Genomic DNA, 24,527 nt, shown 5'->3' on the forward strand with positions numbered 1-24,527 from the left:
TAGCCCCTAGAATGTATGGCTTAGAAGACCAGTGAGGCTTACTTTTGGGAAAGCCAGAGGGGTGTAGGAAATAGAGACTCTGCTCTTAAAGGGCAGACACAAAATCTCACAGTTTCTGACACCCAGGGCAGAAGCAGTAATTTGAAAGAAGCCTGCATCACATCCACTTGCTGATCTTAAAGGTCCTCCCAGAGAGGAAGGGAGCAGCTGGGACTCACCCTGAGGACATAGATGGTGGTGATATCCCTCCAGCTTATTAGTTCTTGGACCTGACCCTGCCCACCAGTCACTTGGCACCATTCCTGAGATGCCCCAGGCCAAGAAATTACCTGGGCAGGGACACAGCCCCACCACCAATGGACTAGATGCTGTACAACTCCCTAAGCCTATAGTTGCCCAGGGACCCAGCCCAATGACTAGAGGACCCAGGACCCTGCCTCACCCATCACTATGCTGCACTAGCTCCCAGACCCTCGAAGGCTTGTAGCCAGCTGTAAGGACATGGACCAACCCACCAGTCAGCCAACACCAGCTCTAGGAGCCCTGGGCCCCACATCCAAAGATGCCAGCACCCAGCTCTGACCACCAGTGGGCCGGCACTAGCCCCAGGACTTGGCCTCACCTATCAGTGGGTAGATACCATCCCTGGGACACACTAGGCCACAGCTTCACCCACCAGTGGGGCTGCACTAGCCCTGGGATCCCAGGGGCTCACAGCCAACCAACTCATGACCAGGACCCACTCACCAGTGTGCTGGCAGTCTTCTCACAAGGCAAAGACTGGAAAACTACTGGACTAGGCACCAATCACACTGACCAGCACACCTACAGTAGTTGGCCCAATGCCACACACATGGGATACACACAGCACACATACAGAGCACACCTAGAGCACATAGTTCTGGTGACCAGAGGGGAATATGCTTTTGGGCCCTGTAGGATATCTCCTACATAAGCCCATTTCTCCAAGATAGGGATATGTAACCAACCTACCAAATACATAGAAATAAGAACAGCATATTAGGCAAAATGAGGTGATGGGAGAATATGTTCCAAATGAAGGGAAAACATAAAACCTCCCACAAAGAACTAAGTGAAGTGAAGATAAGCAAAGTACTCAATAAAGAGTTCAAAGTAGTGATCATAAAGTTGCTCAGAGAATTCGGGAGAAGAATGGATGAACACAGTGAGAAGTTAGAAGTTTCTAACAAAGAGTTAGGGATAAAGAAGAACCAAATGGAGCTAAAAAATACAATAGCTGAAATAGAAAATACACTAGAAGGAATCAACAGTTGATTAGTTGATACAGAGTAATAGCCCAGTGAACTGAAAGACAGAGTAGTGGAAATCACTGCCATTGAACTGAAAAAAAGAATAAAGAATTTTAAAAAATGAGAACACTTTAAGAGACTTCTGGGACAATATCAAGCATACTAACATTCACATTGTAGATGTCCCAGAAGGAGAAGAGAGAGAGAGAAAGGGGCAGAGAACATATTTGAAAACATAATAGCTGAAAACTTCCCTAACCTGGGAAAGGAAACAGACATCCATGTCCAGGAAGTGCAAAGAGTCCCAAACAAGATGAACCCAAAGATGTTCACACCAAGGCACATTGTAATTAAAATGGCAAAAATTAAAGATAAAGAGAGAATTTTAAAAGCAACAAGGGAAAACAACTAGTTACATACAAGGGAGCACACATAAGACTGTCAGTTGACTTTTCAGCAGAAATGTTGCAGGCCAGAAGAGAGTGGCATGATATGTTTAAAGTGATGAAAGGAAAAATCCTAAACCAAGAATAGTCTTATCGGCAAGGCTATCATTTAGATTTGAAGGAGAGATAAAGAGTCTTACAGACAAGCAAAAGCTGAAAGAGTTCAGCACAACTAAACTGGCTTTATAAGAAATGTTAAAGGAAAACTTTTTAAAAAACGAAAAGGTTTCCTACTGAATGGGAGAAAATATTTGCAAATGATACATCTGATAAGGGGTTAACATCCAAAATACACAAGAAACCCATACAACTGAACCTCAAAAAAACAACCTAATTTAGGGCTTCCCTGGTGGCGCAGTGGTTGAGAGTCCACTTGCCGATGCAGGGGACACGGGTTCGTGCCCCGGTCCGGGAAGATCCCACATACCGCGGAGCGGCTGTGCCCATGAGCCATGGCCGCTGAGCCTGCACATCCAGAGCCTGTGCTCCGCAACGGGAGAGGCCACAACAGTGAGAGGCCCACGTACCGCAAAAAAAAAAAAAAAAAAGACAGCCTAATTTAAAAACCGAGCAGAGGACCTGAAAAGACATCTTTCCAAAGAAGACATACAGATGCCAACGGGCACATAAAATGATGCTCAATATTACTACTCAACAGGGAAATGCAAATAAAAACCACAATGAGATATTACCTCACACTTGTCAGAATGGCTATCATCAAAAAGACAACCAACAAGTACTGGCAAGGATGTGAAGAAAAAGGAACTGTAAGATACTGTTGGTGGGGATGTAAATTTGTGCAGCCACTACGGAAAACAGTGTGGAAGTTCTTTAAGAAATTAAAAATAGAACTACCATACAATTCAGCAGTTCCACTTCTGTGCATTTATTCAAAGAAATCAAAAACACTAATTTGAAAAGACATATGCACCCCTATGTTGATAGTGGTATTATTTACAATAGCCAAGATTTGGAAGCAACCTACAACCTGTGGCCACAGATAGATGAACGGGTAAAAAAGATGTGGGAGATATATATATATATATATACATATACATATACATATATTATATATATATATAAAATATATATATAATATATATTATGTATATATAATATATATAATAAATTATTATTCAGCTATAAAAAAGAATGAAATCCTGCTATTTGTGACAACATGGATGAACTTAGAGGGTATCATGCCAAGTGAAATAAGTCAGGCAGAGAAAGACCAATACTTATATGTGTAATCTAAAAAAACAAAACAAAACAAATGAACAACCGTAACAAGATCAAAGCAGTCTTAGGTACAGAGAACAAACAGTGTCCAAGGAGAGGGGCATGGGGGGAGAAGAGAAATAGGTGAAGGAGATTAAGAGATACAGACTTCCAGTGACAAAATAAATGAGTGACAGGTATGAAAGGTACAATGTGGGTGATATAAACAATAATTATATAATATCTTTGTATGGTAACAGATGGTAACTAGACTTATCATGTTGATCATTTTGAAATGTATAGAAATATTTCATCACTTTGTGGTGCACCTAGAACTAACATAGTGTTGTAGGTCAATTATACTTCAAAAATAAACAAAGAAACAAACTCATAGAAAAAGTGATCAGATTTGTGGTTACTAGAGGTGGAAGTTTGGCAGAGGGGGAATTGTATGAAGGTGGTCAAAGGTACAAACTTCCATTATAAGATAAATAACCTCCAGAATGGCCATCATCAAATAATCCACAAATCCCAATTGCTGGAGAGGGTGTGGAGAAAAAGGAACCCTCCTACAATGTTGCTGGGAATGTAAATTGGTGCAACCACTATGGAAAACAGAGTGGAGGTCCTCAAAAAAATAAAAATAGAGTTAGCATATGATCCAGCAATTCCACTCCAGGGCATAAATCTGGAAAAGACAAAAACTCTAATTTGAAAAGATACATGCACTAGAATGTTCATAGCAGCACTATTTACAATAGCCAAGACATGGAAGCAATTTAAGTGTACACCAACAGATAAATGGATAAAGAACATGTGGTATATGTATACAACAGAATATTATTCAGCCATAAAAAGAATGAAATAATGTCATGTACCACACCATGGATGGACCTAGAGATTATCATACTAAGTGAAGTAAGTCAGACAGAGATAAACAAATATTATATGATATCACTTATTTGTGGAGTCTAAAATACAGTACAAATGAAATTATGTACAAAACAGAAAAGAGACTCACAGACATAGAAAACTTATGGTTGCCAAAGGGGAAGGGGAAGAGGGATGAATTAGGCATATGCACTCACAGATACACACTACCATATATAAAAATAGATAAGCAACAAGGGTTTACTGTATACCACAGGGAACTATAGTCAATATCTTGTAATAACCTATAATGGAAAGAATTGGAAAAAAAGAATATACATATATCTGAATCACTTTGCTGAACACCTGAAACTAACACAATATTGTAAATCAACTATACTTCAATAAAAAAATATTTTAAAAAAAAGATAAATAAGTTCTAGGGACGTAATATACAAAAGCTATTAAGAGAGTAAATTAAATCCGAAGATTTCTCATCACAAGGAAAAAACTTCTTTTCTATTTCTTTAATTTTGTATCTGTGTGAGATGATGGATGCTCACTAAACTCATGGTAATTGTTTCATGATGTGTATAAGTCAAATCCTTAAGCTTATACAGTGCTTATGCAAATTATATTTCTTTAAAACTGGAAGAAAAAATATTTTTAATTTAAACACACTAGAAGAAGCAGAATTTTAAAGAAAACCAAAATAGTATCTAAAGAATAAAAAAGTTCACTTAAATCTGAATAGTGGAATGGCAAAAAGAAAATAAATTGTCATTTTCATATATCCGTTACAAAATAATGTGCGAAACTCAAAAGTTATATGGAAAATTTGGCTGAATTATGAAAGAAAATGTTTTAAAAAGAGAAAATAAGCGGCTCTTAGTCATTTAGTAAAATGTCCTCAAAATCCAAGGTCGTGGAAAGGAGTATAGACTAATTAGAAAGGATTACTGTGAAAAACAATGACAGGTGTGTTAAATGATGACTTTTCAGAAGATGCTTCACCCTGGAAATTTGCCATTCTTTTGAAGCTCCTCTTTCTGACTCACTGGTTGTAGCTTTTAATAAAGTCTGAGAGAAAGGGTAGGTGAGTAATACTATGAGTCAGAGGTTATTAACAGTTATTTTTAAGAAAGGTGAGATTAGACTTTAAAGTCTTGTGACATTTAACATTTTATAATCCCTGGGATTCTAAATTATTCTGAGATAGTTACCAAGGTTTACAGAAAAATTGGCTACTTTATATCCAGTGTGCACTGTTAAGAATAAAAAGTTGGCAAAAGGTTTATTTGTCTTAAAAACAATGGCAAAGCATTAAGAGATAATGCTATTCAGGTATGATTTTCTAAGTTTAGGTCATAAAATTAGTTTTCTGTATAAAAGTGTTGCTGTTTAAAAGTGTTGCAGATATTTGGCACATTCTATCAACCATATTAATTGTAATCTCTAGCCCTCTTTCTCTAAGATTTAGGTCAGGTGCTCTGCCTTATATAAATTCAAAATCTTGCTTCATATAGCTTTTGACAATTTCAGTAAATATATATAGGCAAATGAGATACCAGTCTAAGCTTAACAACAAATTCTTTTTCACTAATAGTAGATATTGTTTATACCACTTGGCAGAGAGTTCAGTTGTTAGGATTTTGTGTCTTTAATATCTTCCTGTCAAAAGATCATAGGACCCAATGGATGTTTAAGGTTGTAATGATAGCCAAAAAAGTGGGATGAATGTGGGACTACCCAGGTAGAGTTTAGTTGGTTCAAGTTGTAGGTTTCTGTCTTACGTAGTATCTGGTCAATAAATGCCCATTATCTAATCCTAAATTTTTCTGCTTACTATATACCTAATTGCAATTTCTGAACAAGCTGAAATAATTTCCAAACTTAATCCTTCATGTTATATGATTTCTGAAAGTATGGAAGTTAAAAAAAAAACAGATTTTCGATATCCTTATACAATTCATACACAGAGCTGCCCACAAATATATCCACAAACAGAATATATACATTTGTAAAAGAGCCTGTTGATTTGAAAAATGACAAAGGGATGCTGCCCAGAACAAAGAAAGATTGTGTTCAATTTTATATTAATTCAGATCTTAAAAATAATAAAGTTAATTCCAAAATAAAATGTATTGAATTGCAATGGAAAATTAACTGTATTTCACTATAGTTTTAATCCCATGAAAACTTTAAATTTTTTTTGTTTTATAATATACCATCTATTAATTCAATGAAAGCATAGTTTTAGATATATTTCAAAATTGCTTTATAATTGGTTATTTTTTAAACAAATGAGGGAAAATTAATTTTATTACATTTTCCACTCTGAATTTAGCTTTCTTTTTATTCCCCTGTGCAAATCCTAAGTAAACTTTTATACACAGGACACATAAAAATTACCTGATTTCTTGATATGAGCTCTTTCATATGTGTAGGAATATATATATATATATATATATATATATATATATATTAGGCATGGGTTTTACTGACTTGCATCTATTTAATGCCTGCACATAATGTAAGAGGTGGAAGACCGTCTACACTATCCATGGAAAAGCATTAAAGACTATAAACTGAGAAGAAAGCTTATTTGCTCTAGAAACCTTGGAAAGGTTAGAATTGTGAGTGGATAAAGAAGTGGCAATCTATGTGACATATCTATAAGACAACGGCTTTCAAAAATATATATGCTGGTGTCTGACATTCATTCATTTTAATGTAATTCCTTAGAATCAAGAAGTTTCTTCAGGTTTGCAAGAGAATCCATTAAAATAAAAATACATTTGAAAGGAAAATAATTGATAGTTATTGCTGGCTTACTATATACACTATTAGATGTGCTTTACATAAGTTAATTTTGCTGTTATACATTTAAGTCTGTGCTTTTTTTTTTTTTTTTTTTTTTGTGGTATGCAGGCCTCTCACTGTTGTTGTGGCCTCTCCCGTTGCGGAGCACAGGTTCTGGACACGCAGGCTCAGTGGCCATGGCTCACGGGCACAGCCGCTCCGTGGCCTGTGGGATCTTTCCGGACCGGGGCATGAACCCGTGTACCCTGAATCGGCAGGCGGACTCTCAACCACTACACCACCAGGGAAGCCCTGTGCCTTATTTTTAAGCTAAGTTACGCATGAGGTTTAACAGAAAAGTGCCTGATGAACTAGTTCCCAGTGTTCACAATTGGGCAGAACCTAAGAAGGACAAAAAGGGCTGAAATCCAGCCCTTAGACTAACATTATGCCTGTAAGTCTTACCATACACAGAGGAGAATTATGGTGTCTTTATTGTAAATGTACAACTTATTCATTTAGCAGTTTATTCCTTTATTTTATGACAAAATAATCTGCTATGTGATGTGAAGGATACTCAAGTATATCAAAGAAACAGTTACAGTAATACAGAGCATAAAGAACAAACATATTTGAAAGGTACAAAATTTGATAATACCTTTCCATAAGCAGTAAACTGCTACTTGGCAGGATTACTTGGGGGAAAAGAACAGTACACAAATATTATTTTTAAATAAGCAAATTAATAAATAATAAAAATGTATTTCTAAAAGCTTTCAAATATATGGTATTTTTAATCAGCCTAAATGCTTCCTAGTAAGTGTTCTACCTTAATAAGCCTTAGAAATTAATGTTTATCAACATAGTAAAGCATCACCTCCTCAGATCACATGGCAATTATTCCACTTGTACATGAATAAGGTGTTTCTGAAATTCTTAAAACTGTAGCTGCTCTTCCATTAAGCAGATTCTTCTAAAGCCTATTCACATTGTTAATTTGCTTGGCCATGCTTTTGTAAAAATGCTCAGATGAACTTTCATCCTGTCAAAAGTATAAGACCTCTGACTCAAAATCCTAAGGAATAGGGTAAGGGTTATGTTTAGAGCAATCCAGGTATGAAATTTTATTCTACATTTTATATAATTTAATTCAGAATTTAGAAGATATCTGTTACAATGTTCTGAACATAAAGCCCCACATGAGAAATGGTATTTTAGAATTTTAACATGTGGAGTGGGGGAATCTCCCCAGAAGAACTGAAATGTTTCCTCTTTTCAGTAATATGGGTCATTTCTCTCTTGCTCTGAAGGCCAGAAACCTCGAGTCAAATCCGAAGTACAATCACAAAAATATATGCTAACCTAATGGTTACAGTATTGGCAGCTTCCATTTTTCTATTAGCTTTCTATATCTACCTCTTTTTTTGTTTGTAAGGGGAGAAGGAAACATAAATATATTTAACAAATTAAAATACAAATAATGGTATACATACCACTAAAGTCATGCAGTTTCAAAATGTATATGAAAATTGTCCACCACTTTTGAAATAAATAATAATAATAATAAATAATAAACACCTCATTTTATTTATATGTCAGGTTATTTTAGCAAAAGTCTGAAGATTTTTTTTTTTTTTTTTTTTTTTTTTTGCAGTACCCGGGCCTCTCGGTGTTGTGGCCTCTCCTGTTGCGGAGCACAGGCTCCGGACGCGCAGGCTCAGCGGCCATGGCTCACGGGCCCAGCCGCTCCGCGGCATGTGGGATCCTCCCGGACTGGGGCACGAATCCGTGTCCCCTGCATCAGCAGGCGGACTCTCAACCACTGCACCACCAGGGAAGCCCAAGTCTGAGGATTTTTAAGTGAGCCACATTTAGTCTTAATTTCACTGTTAATGTTTTGTCATTATCTTAGACTTAAGAAAATATCCAATCTTTATACTAGCAGTGTAGAAAGACAGCATTATCATTATAAATCACTAGACCAGCTGATTATATATAGAAAAATAGCTTAACTAGGAAAAAGAATAATCCCATTAACAAAAAAACTGAATGTTTTACACCAAAGTGAATGAGCTCACCAATGTACCTTTCTGAAATAATTGGAATAATTAGACACAACTCATATTTCTTAAATTAAAAGGTCCATTGATTAGGTTTAATAAGGGATTTTTTTAAGGAATAAATAATAAATGTGGAAGTGAACTGAATAGTGTCTGTATCACTATAAGAAATTTTTATTTTTGTTGTGCCTTTCCCTCATTCTTCTGAATTACAACAATATAATAATAATGCAAGTACTAATAAATTCAAATAGACTGAGTCAGCTATTCTAATAATATTACACCTGCTTTTTAGGAAAAAATATTAAGTAGGTTTGTAATTTTTGCTAGTAAAATAGTGAAAAGAAAATAGATTGGCAGAAATTAAATAAGTAACTTACATGTTTAGTTTAGTTTAGTTTTTTCTCCCCTTCAAACTATGGTTTCTGGAAAGGAGATGAGAGAAGGAGTGGAGGAAGTAATCTGAGGAAATACAGACTCCTTTTCTTTCCTGTCAATTCCACTCTGCTGTAACAAACATTTAAAGACTTGGCTTTTTCCTTGGGGTACATATTTAGGAATGCAGTCTTCTCCTTTATTGTTTGTCAAAGCCAACCCATAAGCTCCTTCATTTACACACCATTCCTTTCAGAATGCTGAAGACAAGCCCTCTAAGAGATCAAGAGGACCCTGACCAGGCATTCTGTCTAGCTTCATCTGTATTTTGGGCTTTCTTGCCAACTTACTCTGGCCACTGAACTCTGACCTTCTGAGTCATAATGAGCCTACCATTTTCTTGCCTGGGTTTCTGCTTCCTAGTTCTAGTTTGCCTCCTAGAAAATGAGAGCAGCTGCTCACACCATACTTCTCAATAAGTATCAATAGCAATAATAGCTACTATCTGTGGAGCATAAGTGGTTTATGTGGACATTCATTCAACAAAATTTATTGTTTACTATGTGCTAAGCTGTACTATCTGGTAATCACTGAAAAACCAATGCTGATTCAATCCAGACAACCATCACTGTTTCAATGAGCCTACCAAGAGTCAGACATGAATCACATAAAAAGAGTAAGGAATATATGAATACAAACAGGTAGAGATGCTCTGAAATTCTCTATCAAAGGCTCTTACCTAATTAGAGAAGTAAAAAAGGCTTACCTGAGAAAGTGATGCCCAAACTAAGATATGCAAGATTAAGAGAATTAATTAGGCACAGAGGGCAGAAAACATTCCAGACAGAGCAAACGGCACATGCAGGGAGTTTATAACAACATAGTGTTGTTATAAGGGAAGTGGTAGTGGCAAAATGGCATGGACCATTTGAAAAATTAAAGAAGGTGGACAAGGCAGGAGTGAAAAAAAACCAAAACTCTAAAGGGAGGTAAGTGCCAAATAAGGCAAAATCTTGTAGGTTATGTTTTGAATTTAGGTGTTTATTATTAGACCAGTTAAAGCTATAGAAAATTTTTAAGTGAAGGTTACACAATTATACTTGGACTTTGAAATGATAAGCCTCCCAGGCTTATGGCTGCATGTGAGAGCTATATTGGCAGTAGACAGAATGGGTGCAGCGAGACCAGTTAGAAGGATATTGCAATGGTCCAGGCAGGCAATGATGGTATCTTAACCTAATAATAGCTCACTTAACAAAACTCATGTGCCAGACATATTGAATCTCATTTAATCCTTACAACAATTTTATGTATTAGAGACCGTAATGATCTTTGCAGATATGTAAAGTGAGATTTAAAGTTGTCGAGTGATTTGACAAGGTCAAAAAGATAATATGCAATAGGAGTGGTATTCAAGCCCAGTCAGTGAGCAATCCGGCAATAAACTCATGCTCATATCTGATGTTCTGTATGACTACCTGGAAAAATGGTAGCAGTAGAATTGAAAAGAAGTGCATAGATTCAAGAGATGTCTGGAAGTTGAAACCACAGGACACAATGATGGATTAGTTATGGAGAGTAGAGAAGTGATATTGGTTAAAGTGAAAAGGAGATATCAAGAGCTAAGGGTCTTACTTACGCAAGTGGATGGATGATAGTGCCATTCACTGAAATAAGGAGAACTGAAAGTGGACAAGATCTGTGGGTGGAATGGGGATGTCAAAGCTAAATAAAGCTGGACATAAAAGTGATACTGACATATTTGAATCAGTAATAACTATTGCAATAGGGGAAAGAGTCTAGCATGAACTGAACTCAACTTTGATTTGTAAAGAGGTAACTGGGAGATTTAAAAGGAGAATGAGGGAAGAAGGAGGGGACGAGTGAGGGCACAATAGAGTTAAGGAAGTGAAAAAGTGCAAAAGTGGGAAGGGAGTGTGTGAAATTATATTTTTATATATATATATATATATGTGTATATATATATAGATAGATAGATAGATCTCTGCCACCAGTTTCTGACACAAGGCTCCTATAACCTTTGTAATTCCTAAGTGATAAGCGCATTAGAAGCATCTTTTGTTGTAATGAGGTGACTCCAGGTTGGCTCCTGAATGGGGGCTGGTCACCAGAAAGACCAAGCCATAAGCTTGGAATTATCAGACCTCCCCTCCACTGCCTAGAAAGGGGAGAGAGGCTGAAAATAGGGTTAATAACTAATTATGTTTAAATGAGGAAGTCTCCATAAAACCCCAATAACATCAGCATGGAGAGCTTCCAGGTTTCTGAACACATCCATGTACCAAGAGGGTGACACCCCCAAATCTGTGGGACAGAAGCTCCTGTGATTTGGACCCTCACAGACCTCAGTCTATGTACCTCTTCATCCGGCTGTTCATCTGTATCCTTTATTATAATCTTTAATAAACTGGGAAGTGTAAGTAAGTGTTTTCCTGAGTTCTGTGAACAGCTCTAGCAAATAATAAAATCTGATGCAGAGGAGATCACGGGAACCTCGGATTTGTAGCCAAGTCAGACAGAAGTTCTAGGTAACCTGGGGACCTACTACTTGCAATTGGCATCTGAAGTAGGGGGCAGTCTCGTGGGACTGAGCCCTTAACCTGTGGGATATGACACTATCTTCAGGTAGATAGTGTCAGAATTAAGTTAAGTTATAGGACACACAGCTGGTGTCACAGAGAATTTCTTGGTGCGGGAAGAACTCACACACATTTGGTCACCTGAAGTGTAAGAAGTGTTTTGAGTGTGGTAGTAGTGTGAGAGCAAAGGAGAAACACAGGAGGAAGACTGAAATTTTTTTCACAAAACAGGGACTTGGTGCATTGAAAAGTCATCTGGGTTTGTTAGCTGACACTTATCAAAGTTAGGCCCCTACCCTCCCACAGAGTCTGGGAAAAGGAGTCCTGTCTTCAGGTGTGGACTAGCACAAACAGTAAATTCTTTTGGCAGCCTTGAGTTTTCTTACAAAGGCACTTTAATGGGGGATGGGGTCATCCTAGGGATAAGGCCTTGAGCTGTTAGAAACCATCTTAGTGTTTTGTTCGAGTCTTTATAGACCAAGGCTAAAACCAGGTCAAGAAGAGGGCTCAAGAGAAGCCTGGCTAAAGACTGGTTAAGGAGACCATCTTTATCCGAGGTGTTAGGAGGACTATGAGTTCAATATTGAACATGTTGAATTTGAGGAATTTTTGAGACATTCAAATAGAAATGTCAAGTACACAGCTCAATATATGGGTCTGAAGACCAGAAGAAAGATCTTGTTTGGAGACATAAATCTGTAATCCATCAGCATATGAAAGATAATGAAAGTCACAGGCATAGATGTACTTACTAGGATGTGTTATTTTTCTCATGGACTATGAAACTCACTCTGTGGGCTCATTCTTTCCCACTCCTGTGATGAAGACTCAGACATATCCCATAGTTCTTCTGTCAATTATAAATAATAAAAAGTCATAAGCTTTAATAACCAAATGCAGTATAAGGATCAAAACTCCAAACTGTCCAACTCAGACCTGCCAGGGCAGAGAAGGATATGGTTGATTTAATTTCTGTTCCTTGATCCACCTCCTTCTCTACCCACTGTCTGTTGTTTTTGATTCCTCCTGGCAAGAATCCAGGGGATAGTGAGGGAAGAGCATACAGCTGAAGTAGTTGACACAGTTGGAATGTAGCATCAGTACCCACTATGGAGACCCATATGTCTTACTGATTTGTCAACATCTCTACTTAACTGTCTAATAGACATTTCAAACTTAATATGTTTAAGACCAAATTTGATTTCCCCTCACTCACAAAATTTGCTCATCCTACGGCCTTCGCCACATAAGCAAATGGCAACTCTATTCTGTTTGGGCCAAATATCTCAGAGCCCTCCTATTCTCTCATAACCCATTTTGAACCATTAGCATATTCTGTCACTATCTTCAAAATATAATCAATTCACATTATTCCCAGTAGTTATGTTCTATAAAGTCACTGAAAACATCAAATTAGTGAATACTAGATCATTGCTCCTGGGGGAAATACAGGGTTATGTTTCTGTGTGCACTTGGTTACATTTTCATCAACCCATCAATACATAACTTTGTTTTATGTGTCTTTTGGTTTAAACACACTTTTTAACATATATTGTTGATTCATTAACACTGGAATGAGTAGTTGACACAGTTGGAATGTGTGTTTGTTTTATGTGTGTTTTGGTTTAAACACACTTTTTAATATATATTGTTGATTCATTACCACTGGACTGATGGCCAGCAGCACTATAACTCATGCCTGAACAAATCTTATCTAACACGTGTTTTTTCTCCATAGGGAACATGGCAGCCTTCCTGTGCTCAGGAACACTAGACACTATTTCAGCACTACATTTGAGATCTTTTTTTTTTTTTTTTTTTTTTTGCGGTACGCGGGCCTCTCACTGTTGTGGCCTCTCCCGTTGCGGAGCACAGGCTCCGGACATGCAGGCTCAGCGGCCATGGCTCACAGGCCCAGCCGCTCTGCGGCATGTGGGATCTTCCCGGACTGGGGCACGAACCTGTGTCCACTGCATCGGCAGGCAGACTTTCAACCACTGCGCCACCAGGGAAGCCCTGAGATCATTTTAAACAGTAAAATCACCAGCAAAAAGCAAATAAATACAAAAGATGTGGCACTAGATATACATGAGGAGGACACTTGTTCATAATATAAGAACTGAAAAAAAGGCGATCTTTCCATCTTATTGGAGCTCAGCAGGTAACATACACATGGGGCAACTCAAATTGTTGGCCACTCTGTAAAAAAGTATGTATGTGAATGACCATAAAAGAAAGCACTGGGTAGTGATTTTTAGGTTACAAATAAATTTTAGTGAGAAGGCAAGATTACAAACAGAATCTGTGAATAATTAGGATTCATTGTATACCCAGAATCTGACCAGTTCTTACCACCATCATCACTACCACCCCTGTCCAAACCATCATCATCTCTTCATCTGCACTAAACTCCTAACCTTCCTCGCGGCATCTATCCTTTCCCCCAACTATCTAACACCCATAAGCTTTTTGAAACTCAAGTCAAGATCATAGCACCCCTCTGCCCAAATTCCAGTGCCTTTCAATCTCTTTCGAAATGAAATTTCAATGTCCTGGCCATTGTTACCCAAGGTGCTGAATGACCTGGCCTCCTTCAATCATAGATGTCTCATCACCTATCACTCTCTCCCTTTCCCTACTCTATTCTGGGCAAGGATGCTTCTACCTCAGGGCCTTTTCACTTGATTTTTTCTGCTTATAAATCTCTCTGTATGACTGACCCTCTCACTTCCTTCAGATATCTGTTCAAGTATCTCCTTTTCAGAAAAAGGGCTTGTATGGCCTTCCATAGCTCCTATACATAATAGCACTCCTATTGTTCTCTAGCCTTTTTACCTGCTACATTTTTATTAAGAACACTTACTCATACCTGACATATTACATGTTTTTTATTCTTGCTCTCCTTTTTCTTTTCAATGCTGTATTCCCAACGTCAAGAAAATTTAGTACAATATAAGTGCACAGAAAATATTTATCAAAGGATTGAAGACTTGCTGACTTTCTCATGTGGAGTATCTTTATGAGTTCCATGGTGATCTGTCTGCTGGCCTGCGACTGGAGTTCTATTATGCTGTTAATTCTCTACCCCTAGACGCTGAACTTTAGGAAGTCTATTTCTCTGTTGGGCACCCCTTCATCCCTCAGTGTAGTCCTTTTAGATGGAGACTAAGACTGGCTCTCTTACAAATGGGGTTCACATGTGGCCCCCAGAAAACACACACCTTAATCATGCCATTAGAGAGATTTAAATAAGACAAACTCTTTCTAAGCCTCCAAATTAGCTGTTTACTTTGCCTGAAAATCTCCCAGCCTTACCCAGTACCCCAGCTCATCTCTCACATCTCATTTTAAATATTACCTCTCTCAGTGGACTTTCCCTAACTCATTAGCCCAGGTTAGGGTCCCCCAGTGCAGTATTTCTCAAATTTTAATGTAAATGAGTCACCTGGAGTGTTTGTTAAAAGAGTTTCCTGAGCCCCATCTCCAAAGATTGATTCAACAGATATGGTAGAGTTGGTGAATTCCAAACAAGGTCACAGATGAGTTCAATAATGCTTGTCCAAGGACCACACCTTGAAAATCACTGCGCTAGATTATATACCCTATCATAGTATTCACTGAATTTTATTGTAATTAAATACTTAAAACACATGCTTTTTCCAGCAAGAGAGTAAATTCTGTTAAGTACCCATATTCAACAACAAATACATTAAAAAAATAAATAAATACCCACTTTAGAGTTGAGGAGTATGAGGTTCAGTAATTAAATAATTAATTTTTAAGTAATTAAAAAATTAAGTAATTTTCACAAGTTTACAAAACCCTAAGGGTAGGGGGCAGGATTGAAGGGAAAGAGATGTGAGAATGAAAGAAACTACTCTAATTCTAAAACCCTGAAAGACAGTGAACATGCAGCCATTCTAGGACAAAATATATTGTCATTTGTGGGCCCTGGCTTTAACCTGTAGTTGAGAAATCTACAAACTAGTGGATTAGAACTACATGTGACAAAGAGGTTGAATTCTATCATCTCCTCCTCCTATCTTCACTTCCTTCTCAGACCATTTATCCCCATCACACACATGCACCTGCTTCTATGTCAATACTTACTGATGTCTTCAATACACTCAAGCTGGAATGGCTGACTAAAGAATAGCTTAAGGGCAGCCAGGATATTTGAAACATCCTGCAAGCCACTATGAACCTCCTTCCAGAGAAGAAGCTTGTGAGGACCCTTGATACATAATTTTGTCAGATTCCCCAGGGAAAAAAATTAAATCAAGGAAATCGCTTAATAAACTAATGGATCCCTATTTCCATTTTCCAGAAGTTCTAATTTGAAGATTGGTACAAAGGTTTATCAGTCGCATTCTCCACACCAAGTTCATACTACTGTTCTTTGCATTTCAATGAATGAAGTCACACAACAGATTTTTGTAAATAGAGGAAGAGATAAAAAAAATATTCAAATTTAAGCTATGTATATCTATACTGTGTGTCTATGCTAAGGAAATGCTCAAACCTCACCTCTCAAATATCTATAAAGCATAGGATTTTTCACCATCTGGAGGGTGAATTGTGGATGATTATTTTTAGCCTCTTTTTCTCTGGCTCCTAACTTACTTCTCTCCAGAGATTGATGAGTTTGGGAGAAAGATGTGAGTATATGTGACTCTTTTGTGCCTTCCTTTCAAAGTGGCCTGTCCTCACTCTGTTTATCCATACAGTATGTTTCCCAGAACACATTCAGAACCTGCAAGTAGAAGACCTACAGTTTGGAAGGGGGGAAGTAAGGTCAATTTAGAGGAATCAATAGTAAAGCTGTTATTTTGATCTCTAAGTGATCCTTGCTCTACTTCTCAACTGGCTCTGAAATTCAGGAGATGAGGGATAAAGGGGCATTATTTATTGTCCCAACAAAACTCCTGTTGCATACAATCACTCCTCTCAATTTTCCATCCCTTTGCCATTGTCAGCTTGACACAATCCAACTCATCTGTCACAGCTCACCTTTATTTCATTTCAGTTGAAACCTTCTCTGATCACTCCCAAACAGAATGAATCACTCTCCTCTGTGTATAGTTTGCCTTGAATGTTGGTTAATTGTGACTTGAACAGTTTTCCTTATGAGATTATAAACTGCGTGTAAAAGACTTTTTTTTACTCATCTTTCTGTGTACTGAACTCCATGCTTCCTTCCAACCACAGTATTCAATACAATATCTTTTTTCATCCTTTCATCAAATTTTTACTGACAACTGGCTATGTGTCAGGCTGCTTGTGAGGTGCTGGGACACGGGCCCAAACAAGGCAGGTGCAGTCCCTGCCACCACTTTGTTAAATAAGTGCCTTGGCCATAGTGAGACCTCAATAAAGTTTAACTGATTAGAGGCTACAACTGAAGAACTGCTTCCCCTCCCCCACTGACCACTAAAATTCTGAGTATAGATCTCAGGGGAAAAAAAAATAAGATGAGATTTGAGATCAATATTTTTTACCACATTTCTCAGGATATAATACACTACACCTTACATTTTTATAATTCTAATATTCCTATTAGTAAGAATATCTACTATTTATTGAGCACTTAACTATGTGTTAACCACTTGACATGAATTACTATACTTATTCTTCATAACTCTCTTATGAGGAAACTGATACACAGGTTGTAAAACACAGACAATCACACAAAAGCAGATTTGAGGTTAATTCTAAAATCAGTATTATATATTACTTAAGATTACATCATCTTCCATGTATATGGCTTCCATGTATATATAGCTCACCAATACAGAAAAAAGGCAAATTTTTAAACATTTGTTTACCTTTAAGAATATTGGACCGATTGATTATTTATTTCAGTCCTTCTAACATTATTCTGCAAAGACAGTCAGTGTCTATTTCTAGAGAATAATTCCCCATATTAGTCAGAGTTTTATCAGGAAAATAAAAGCCATTCCAGGTATTTGGTGTAGGAAGAGGTTTAATACAAGGAATTAATGCAGAACTATTGGAAAGTTACAGGAGTAAATGTCAGGAAAAATACTTTCAGGAAATTCAAAATAGCAGAGGTCAAGAGTCTACCAATGATCTCAGCTGCCAGCAATACCAAAGTGAGAGATACTCAGGAGGATGTCCAAAACTCAGTTGCCTGAAATTTGATGCTGCTGACAGGCCTTCCCAGAGCTACAATGAAGAAAAATGGCTGCTCTTCCTCTGTCTTCCAAACCTGTTCCTTGAGCCTCTAATTGGCAGACTCTAGCTGGAACTCTACTGGCAAGGAAAAACGTAGTTTTTAGGCTTTGTCCTGCTACAGTGCGAGCAGAATTTAGAATGTCAAGGATGGAACTGAGAATCAGTAACAATATCAGGTAAATTCTGCTCTTTGGATATTCCATGTCTATTCACAATCTTTGGCCCATTGTTAACCTTCCAAAAAATAATAATATCAAAGATGCATTACCAAATAACATAAACACAACTATTTCTCTTTTTTTACAACTATTTCTTACACTAACAAAGCCACACTGAACCTTTCTCCCCCCAAAAAAGACAAAAAAATCACATAAATTATTGTATCAAGGTCTGAATAATGTTCATTTATTTTCTAGCTCATGAATAATCTTTCTTTGATAGACGGCTTGTAAGGTAAACAATGAAGAATAATGTTAATCACAACCAATACATACTCTGTGAAACAGTAGACAAAAGGGAGCAAAAAAAACAGTATATTCAATTATTGGGATGGCCAAAAATTGCCTTTGGTTTTTAAGTAAAAATAAAAGACACATTTTTCATTTTCACCACGAACTTTGTTCCTGTTTTTTTTTTTTTTACATCTTTATTGGAGTATAGTTGCTTTACAATGGTGTGTTAGTTTCTGCTTTATAACAAAGTGAATCAGTTATACATATACATATGTTCCCATATCTCCTCCCTCTTGCACCTCCCTCCCTCCCACCCTTCCTATCCCACCCATCCAGGTGGTCACAAAGCACCAAGCTGATCTCCCTGTGCTATGCAGTTGCTTCCCACTAGCTATCTATTTTACGTTTGGTAGTGTATATATATGTCCACGCCTCTCTCTTGCTTAATCACAGCTTACCCTTCCCCCTCCCCATATCCTCAAGTCCATTCTCTAGTAGGTCTGTGTCTTTATTCCCGTCTTACCCCTAGGTTCTTCATGACATTTTTTTTCCCTTAAATTCCATATATATATGTGTTAGCATACGGTATTTGTCTTTCTCTTTCTGACTTACTTCACTCTGTATGACAGACTCTAGGTCCATCCACCTCACTACAAATAACTCAATTTCATTTCTTTTTATGGCTGAGTAATATTCCATTGTATATATGTGCCACATCTTCTTTATCCACTCATCCGATGATGGACACTTAGGGTGTTTCCATCTCCTGGCTATTGTAAATAGAGCTGCAATGAAAATTTTGGTACATGACTCTTTCTGAATTATGGTTTTCTCAGGGTATATGCCCAGTAGTGGGATTGCTGGGTCATATGGTAGTTCTATTTGTAGTTTTTTAAGGAACCTCCATACTGTTCTCCATAGTGGCTGTACCAATTCACATTCCCACCAGCAGTACAAGCACGTTCCCATTTCTCCACACCTTCTCCAGCATTTACTGTTTCTAGATTTTTTGATGATGGCCATTCTGACCGGTGTGAAATGATATCTCATTGTAGTTTTCATTTGCATTTCTCTAATGATTAAAATGATGTTGAGCATTCATTCAAATGTTTGTTGGCAATCTGTATATCTTCTTTGGAGAAATGTCTATTTAGGTCTTCTGCCCATTTTTGGATTGGGTTGTTTGTTTTACTGTTATTGAGCTGCAAGAGCTGCTTGTAAATTTTGGAGATTAATCCTCTGAGAGTTGCTTCATTTGAAAATATTTTCTCCCATTCTGAGAGTTGTCTTGTGGTCTTCTTTATGGTTTCCTTTGCTGTGCAAAAGCTTTGAAGTTTCATTAGATCCCATTTGTTTATTTTTGTTTTTATTTCCATTTCTGTAGGAGGTGGGTTAAAAAGGATCTTGCTGTGATTTATGTCATAGAGTGTTCTATGTTTTCCTCTAAGAGTTTGATAGTTTCTGGCCTTACATTTTGGTCCCTAATCCATTTTGAGCTTATTTTTGTGTATGGTGTTAGGGAGTGTTCTAATCTCATACTTTTACATGTACCTGTCCAGTTTTCACAACACCACTTATTGAAGTGGCTGTCCTTTCTCCATTGTATATTCCTGCCTCCTTTATCAAGGATAAGGTGACCATATGTGCGTGGGTTTATCTCTGGGCTTTCTATCATGTTACACTGATCTACATTTCTGTTTTTGTGCCAGTGCCATACTGTCTTGATTACTCTAGCTTTGTAGTATAGTCTGAAGTCAGGGAGCCTGATTCCTCCAGCTCCGTTTTTCATTCTCAAGATTGCTTTGGCTATTCGGGGTCTTTTCTGTTTCCATACAAATTGTGAATGTTTTCTTCTAGTTCTGTGAAAAATGCCAGTGGTACTTTGATAGAGATTGCATTGATTCTGTAGTTTGCTTTGGTTAGTAGAGTCATTTTCACAATGTTGATTCTTCCAATCCAAGAAAATGGTATAACTCTCCATCTACTTGTATCATCTTTAATTTCTTTCATCAGTGTCATAATTTTCTGCATACAGGTCTTTTGACTCCTTAAGTAGGTTTATTCCTAGATATTTTATTCTTTATGTTGCAGTGGTAAATGGGAGTGTTTTCTTGATTTCACTTTCAGATTTTTCATCATTAGTGTATAGGAATGCCAGAGATTTCTGTGCATTAATTTTGTATCTTGCTACTTTACCAACTTCATTGATTAGCACTAGTAGTTTTCTGGTAGCATCTTTAGGATTCTCTATGTATAGTATCATGTCATCTGCAAACAGTGCGAGCTTTACTTCTTCTTTTCCGATTTGGATTCCTTTTATTTCCTTTTCTTCTCTGATTGCTGTGGCTATAACTTCCAAAACTATGTTGAATAAGAGTGGTGAGAGTGGGCAACTTTATCTTCTTCCTGATCTTAGTGGAAATGCTTTCAGTTTTTCACCATTGAGGATAATGTTTCCTGTGTGTTTGTCATATATGGCCTTTATTATGTTGAGGAAAGTTCCTCTATGCCTACTTTCTGCAGGGTTTCTATCATAAATGGGTGTTGAATTTTGTTAAAAGCATTCTCTGCATCTGTTGAGATGATCATATGGTTTTTCTCCTTCAATTTTTAATATTGTGGATCACGTTGATTGATTTGCATATATTGAAGAATCCTTGCATTCCTGGAATAACCCCACTTGATCATGGTGTATGATCCTTTTATTGTGCTGTTGGATTCTGTTTGCTAGTATTTTGTTGAGGATTTTTGCATCTATGTTCATCAGTGATATTGGCCTGTAGTTTTCTTTCTTTGTGACATCCTTGTTTGGTTTTGGTATCAGGGTGATGGTGGCCTCGTAGAATGAATTTGGGAGTGTTCCTCCCTCTGCTATATTTTGGAAGGGTTTGAAAAGGATAGGTGTTAGCTCTCCTCTAAATGTTTGATAGAATTCACCTGTGAAGCCATCTGGTCCTGGGCTTTTGTTTGTTGGAAGATATTTAATTGCAGATTCAATTTCAGTGCTTGTGATTGATCCTTTCATATGTTCTATTTCTTCCTGATTCAGTCTTGGCAGGATGTGCATTTCTAAGAATTTATCCATTTCTTCCAGGTTGTCCATTTTATTGGCATAGAGTTCCTTGTAGTAATCTCTTATGATCTTTTGTATTTCTGCAGTGTCAGTTGTTACTTCTCCTTTTTCATTTCTAATTCTATTGATTTGAGTCTTCTCCCTTTTTGTCTTGATGAGTCTAGATAATGGTTTATCAATTTTGTTTATGTTCTCAAAGAACCAGCTTTTAGTTTTATTGATCTTTGCTATCATTTCCTTCATTTCTTTTTCATTTATTTCTGATCTGATCTTTATGATTTCTTTCCTTCTGCTAACTTTGGGGTTTTTTTTGTTCTTCTTTCTCTAATTGCTTTAGGTGCAAGGAGAGATTGTTTATTCGTGATGTTTCCTGTTTCTTAAGGTAGGATTGTATTGCTATAAACTTCCCTCTTAGAACTGCTTTTGCTGCATCCCATAGGTTTTGGGTTGTTGTGTCTTCATTGTCATTTGTTTCTAGGTATTTTTTGATTTCCTCTTTGATTTCTTCAGTGATCACTTCGTTATTAAGTAGTGTATAATTTAGCCTCCATGTTTTTGTATTTTTTACAGATCTTTTCCTGTAATTGATATCTAGTCTTATAGCATTGTGGTCAGAAAAGACAACTGATACAATTTCAAAATTCTTAAATTTACCAAGGCTTGATTTGTGACCCAAGGTATGATCTATCCTGGAGAATGCTCCATGAGCACTTGAGAAAAATGTGTATTCTGTTGTTTTTGGATGGAATGTCCTATAAATATCAATTAAGTCTATCTTGTTTAATGTATCATTTAAAGCTTGTGTTTCCTTATTTATGTTCATTTTGGATGATCTGTCCATTGGTGAAAGTGGGGTGTTAACGTCCCCTACTATGAGTGTGTTACTGTCGATTTCCCCTTTATGGCTGTTAGTACTTGCCTTATGTATTGAGGTGCTCCTATGTTGGGTGCATAAATATTTACAATTGTTATATCTTCTTCTTGGATTGATCCCTTGATCATTATGTAGTGTCCTTCTTTGTCTCTTCTAATAGTTTTTATTTTAAAGTCTATTTTGTCTGATATGAGAATTGCTACTCCAGCTTTCTTTTGGTTTCCATTTGCATGGAATATCTTTTTCCATCCCCTTACTTTCAGTCTATACGTGTCTCTAGGTCTGAAGTGGGTCTCTTGTAGACAGCATATATATGGGTCTTGTTTTTGTATACATTCAGCCAGTCTCTGTCTTTTGGTGGGAGCTTTTAATCCATTTACATTTAAGATAATTATTGATATGTATGTTCCTATTCCTATTTTCTTAATTGTTTTTAGTTTGTTATTGTTGTTCTTTTCCTTCTCTTGTATTTCTTGCCTAGAGAAGTTCCTTTAGCATTTGTTGTAGAGCTGGTTTGGTGGTGCTGAACTCTGTCAGCTTTTGCTTGTCTGTAAAGGTTTTAATTTCTCCATCAAATCTGAATGAGATCCTTGCTGGGTAGAGTAATCTTATTTGTAGGTTTCTCTCCTTCATAACTTTAAATATGTCCTGCCAGTCCCTTCTGGTTTGCAGAGTTTCTGCTGAGAGATCAGCTGTTAACCTTATGGGGATTCCCTTGTGTGTTATTTGTTGTTTTTCCCTTGCTGCTTTTAATATGTTTTCTTTGTATTTAATTTTTGACAGTATGATTAATATGTGTCCTGGCATGTTTCTCCTTGGAGTTATCCTGTAGGGGACTCTCTGTGCTTCCTAGACTTGATTAACTATTTCCTTTCCCATATTAGGGAAGTTTTCAACTATAATCTCTTCAAATATTTTCTCAGTCCCTTTCTTTTTCTCTTCTTCTTCTGGGACGCCTATAATTCGACTGTTGGTGCGTTTAATGTTGTCCCAGAGGTGTCTGTGACTATCCTCAGTTTTATCATTCTTTTCTCTTTATTCTGCTCTGCAGTAGTTATTTCCACTATTTTATCTTCCAGGTCACTTATCTGTTTTTCTGCCTCAGTTATTCTGCTATTGATCCCTTCTAGAGTATTTTTAATTTCATTTATTGTGTTGTTCATCATTGCTTGTTTCATCTTTAGTTCTTCTAGGTCCTTGTTAAATGTTTCTTGCATTTTCTCTATTCTATTTCCAAGATTTTGGATTGTCTTTACTATGATTATTCTGAATTCTTTTTCAGGTAAACTGCCTATTTCCTCTTCATTTGTTAGGTCTGGTGGGTTTTTATCTTGCTCCTTCGTCTGCTGTGTGTTTTTCTGTCTTCTCATTTTGCTTATCTTACTGTGTTTGGGGTCTCCTTTTTGCAGGCTTCAGTTTCACACTTCCCATTGTTTTTGGTGTCTGTCCCCAGTGGCTAAGGTTGGCTCAGTGGGTTGTGTAGGCTTCCTGGTGGAGGGAACTAGTGCCTGCATTCTAGTGGGTGAGGCTGGATCTTGTCTTTCTGGTGGGCAGGTCCACGTCTGGTGGTGTGTTTTGGGGTGTCTGTGGACTTATCATGATTTTCGGCAGCCTCTCTGCTAATGGGTGGGGTTGTGTTCCTGTCTTGCTAGTTGTTTGCCATAGGGTGTCCAGCACTGTAGCTTGCTGGTCGTTGAGTGCTTCTGCGTGCTGTTGTTGAGATGGAGATCTCTGGGAGATTTTCGCCATTTTATATTATGTGGAGCTGGGAGGTCTCTTGTGGACCAGTGTTCTGAAGTTGACTCTCCCACCTCAGGGGCACAGCACTGACTCCTGGCTGCAGCACCAAGAGCCTTTCATCCACACGGCTCAGAATAAAGGGAGAAAAAGTAGAAAGGAAGGAAGAAAGAAAGAAAGAAAGAGGATAAAATAAAATAAAGTAAGATAAAATAAAGTTGTTAAAATAATTATTAAGAAAAAAAGTTTTTTTAAAGTAAAAAAAAAAAAAACAGACGGATAGAACCCTAGGACAAATGGTGAAAGCACAGCTATACAGACAAAATCTCACACAGAAGCATACACATACACACTCACAAAAAGAGGAAAGGGGAAAAAAATAATTAATCTTGCTCTCAAAGTCCACCTCCTCAATTTGGGATGATTCTTTGTCTGTTCATGTATTCCACAGATGCAGGGTACATCAAGTTGATTGTGGAGATTTAATCCGCTGTTCCTGTGTCTACTGGGAGACATTTCCCTTTCTCTTGTTTGTTCTCACAGCTCCCGGGGCT

This window comes from Delphinus delphis, chromosome 17 (assembly GCF_949987515.2).
Source record: "Delphinus delphis chromosome 17, mDelDel1.2, whole genome shotgun sequence".
In the NCBI taxonomy this organism is placed as follows: domain Eukaryota; kingdom Metazoa; phylum Chordata; class Mammalia; order Artiodactyla; family Delphinidae; genus Delphinus; species Delphinus delphis.